At 41.1% G+C, this 3898-nt stretch overlaps 1 pseudogene; it reads left to right on the top strand.

Annotated features, from left to right (window-relative positions):
• Positions 250-897, top strand: LOC100156466 (annotated as a pseudogene).

Genomic DNA, 3898 nt, shown 5'->3' on the forward strand with positions numbered 1-3898 from the left:
AGATGTCCCTGCCATCAGCCCCATCAATTATGTGGGAAATATGAGAGAGTCACCTTCCTGTCAAGCTTACACTTTGACATTTTTCTTTGAGCAGCCTTTTCCTTAGCAACTGCATGGAAAGAGGCAGCTGGATCTTAGAGTGGAATCCAAATTCTCCTGAGTTCCCTGGTCATAATGGCCCCTCTTAATTTCCATCATCTGCTGAGCTAGCATACACTTTTTTACCATTTCTTTTTAATAAGTTTAAAGATGCTAGCTGATGTACATGCAATAGATTGTCACAGGTATGTGATGGAAACTAGCACAAATCAATCACGTCCAGTTCTGACTGATGGGATTTAATGACCTCATTTCAAAGAGGAGGAAGTTGCTCTTTCTCTTCTGGCCCCATGTGCTTTGGGATCAGGTGACCCAGGTGCAGATGTGGGGCGAAATCTAAGAACCACACTACAGATAATCTCAAAAGTAGTACAGAAACATCAAGAAACCCTGATCACAATGATATGAATCCCTTAAGGGGGTGGACCCCAAGTTCCTGAGGAACATGCACTTTTCCAGAAAGCATAACAAGAAGGGCCTAATGAAGATGCAGGCCAACAATGCCAAGGCCATGCATGCACGTGCTGACTCTATCAAGGCTTTTGTAAAACCCAAGGAGGTCAAGCCCAACATCCCTTAGGGTGGCAGCCACAAGCTCTGTTGACTTGCCTACACTGCTCACCCCAAGCTTTGTAAACATGCTCCTGCCCTCATGGCCAAGGGTTTCAGGCTCTTCTGGACACAGTCACAGGTCAAGGCTAAGACTAAGGCCAGGCTGCAGCTTAAGGTCTAGCTGCAAGTCCAGCTCTGGCTCTGGCCCCCAAAGTTTCCCAAGTCCCCACAAAGGCTCCGCAATAGAGGTGTTTACCTGCCACTGTGAGGACAGAAGCACTGGTGTGATCCCTGGGCTGCTGTCAATATGGGGCTGGTGTCCTCCTGTGCTATTTGTACAAATAAACCTGTGGGAGGATATGTCCAAAAAAAGAAAAAGATGAGAAAACTAAAGTTCAAAGAGGTGAAGTGTCCTGTCCAAAGACATGAGCCGGGAAGTGATATACAGAACTCAAACTCAGAGTTGATCAAGGGGAAATCCCAACTGCAAAGCCAAACACTATGGAGAGAAGTGGGCACAGTCTGAGGCCACACCTTAACCTGCATGAGGATATCACTAAGGACAGTCATGACCTTCCACAGAGCCTTTCTTTGGCTTCCATTCTGGAAGAGTTCTCAACCAGATGAGCCAACCTTGTGATAAGATCAACACTTTTGCCCTCGAGAGACAGCATGTTTTTCTGACTAGACAGTGGGATGGGGGTGCCTGGGTGGTCTGTTTCTCTGACCAAGGTCTTTGTTGGGATCAGTTGTGACCCATGGTTACACAGAGACTGACTTGTGGTAAGAGAGTCCAGGCGTAATTCCCAATCAACCATGCACAAAGAGGAGCCATATTTTACCTCTGGACTCTATTTGATTAGGCTGTAAGGAGCTGCCCTGAGTGGGTAATTAGCATCAAAGGAAAGGAGCCTGGAGGATCACCAGCAAGATCTCCCTTGAGCCTTGTTAAAAAGCAAATATGGAACCTCATCCCTCTGAGGGAGCTTCTGCAGTGGAAGTGGCTCAGAAACTTTCCTGACACATTGTTATGAGTGAGGTGTCCTGGTTTTCCTCCTGTGCTGCTCTCAAGGGGCCACATTCTCATTTAATTCTAGAATGATGAAAAAGAATACCATAATTCTGAGGCTTTGTCTCCTCTCATCTGAGGCCAATCCTCAAGGCAGCACTGAAGGAAGCTACTGAATAACAAGTTTTAGAGGGAGGGGTTTTTCATAATGAATTTTATTTTTCCATTATAGCTGGTTGACAGTGTTCTGTGAATTTTCTACTATACAGGAATGTGACCTAGTCACACAGATAGAAATACATTCTTTTTCTCACATTATCCTCCATCATGCTCCATCATATGTGACTAGATACAATTCCCAGTGCTATACAGCAGGAACACATTGCTTACCCATTCCAAGGGCAATACGTTGCATCTCTTAACCTCAGATTCCCAGTCCATCATACTTGAGGGAGGGAGGAGATATTTAAAGCAGTTCTACACAGGGCCCTTTCCCCTTGTTATTCCCTGGATAATATTATCCTTGATGCATACAATACAATTCCCCTATTCCTTTTTCTCTCAATGAAAAACCATTGTAATAGTGTCTACTTTATTGAAAGCAGCAGTTCTAGACATCTTCTGTGCATTTAGCATCACCCGGGGAAATTTAAAATAATCTAGATGCCCAGGACCACATCCAATAACAATTAAATCAGAACATTTGTGACAACACCCTGGTATCTGTAGTATTAAGGTTCAAAGGATGTTCCATTCACCAGTCAAGGTTGAGAACCACTAATTTCTTCAGAGGACCCCAGTTGTCTTGAAATTTGTTAGAGCCAATGTGGTGATTTTAGGGTTCAGCAAATTAATAACCTTACCCTCTCTCCTAGGTATGTTTTCATATATCATAAGAGGTTTTTTTTTTTAGTTTTTAATGTGCCATTATTTGATGCCAAGGAATTCCATTGTGGCTCAGCATGTTAAGGATCTGGCATTATCATTGTCATGGCTCAGGTTGCTGCTGTAGCACAAGTTTGATCCCTTGTCTGGAAATGTCCAAATGCTGCAAGTGTGACCAAAGAGAAAAGAAAAGGATGCTGAGAGATGAAATAAAGAAGGCACTCTATTAAAATATTTTAATTATATCTTTCTAATCTTTCGTTCTATTTTCCAAGTTTTATTTCCAAAGGACGCTGATAACACATGAATACAGTCAAATTGTAGGATTCAAAGTGAAAGTCCCTTCTGACTCCCACCTACAAACCTGTTATATGTAGAAATATATTTTAACATAAGCACACTTAAAGATTCATAACATTGAAATCACACTACATAAATATATTATCTTGCAACATGAATTTTCATCTAATGTCTTGGAGATGACTCAGTTCCAAGGCACTACAATGTACAATATACACTATTGTTTTTAACTGTTCCCTAGTATTTTTGATTGTTTTAGGGCTGCATCTGTGGCATATGCCAGTTACCAGGCTAGGAGTCCAAATGGAGATGTAGCTGCCAGTCTACACCACAGCCACAGCAACATGGGATCTGAGCTGCAGCTGAGACCTGCACCACGGGTCACAGCAATGCCACGTACTCAACCAACTGAGCAAGGCCAGAGATTGAACCCATGTCCTCATGGACACTAGTCAGTTTTGATACCACTAAGCCACAATAGGAACTCCCTCTTCAGTATTTTAATATCATTTTATAATATGAAGCCACTACAATTTAGTTAACCATTTCTCTATTCCTGGACATTAGAGAGTTTCTATTTTTTTCTTGTCTCTAGTCTAATTAATACTTACATAAACATATTCTACATATATATTGTTCAAATGCACCCTATGCCTTCTATACATAAAGTGTTCATACCAAACTGCAGGGGGTGGGAAGTTTGTTTTCATATGGAATATTTGATAAATATCATGGTCCCTGCCACAACTGAATTATTTATTATTTTATTATTGAGTTATTGGGATCCTTTGTATTGTGCAGATATTATATGCAGCATATTGCATGGATATTTTATATAGATCAATATTTTCTCCAAGTCTTTCTCTTCTCTTTTAACTTTGTTCATGGTATCATTTATCACATAGGTTTTCAGTTTAAGGTAGTCAGACCTGTCAGTCTTTTATTTTAGAGCTTCAGGGTTTATAATTTGTTGGGGAAGAGTTGATCCACCCCAGGATTACAAAATATTCTATATTATCCTATTATAGTTTTATAGATTTTTGCTTTAGATCT

Source organism: Sus scrofa, chromosome 1 (assembly GCF_000003025.6).
Source record: "Sus scrofa isolate TJ Tabasco breed Duroc chromosome 1, Sscrofa11.1, whole genome shotgun sequence".
Lineage (NCBI taxonomy): Eukaryota > Metazoa > Chordata > Mammalia > Artiodactyla > Suidae > Sus > Sus scrofa.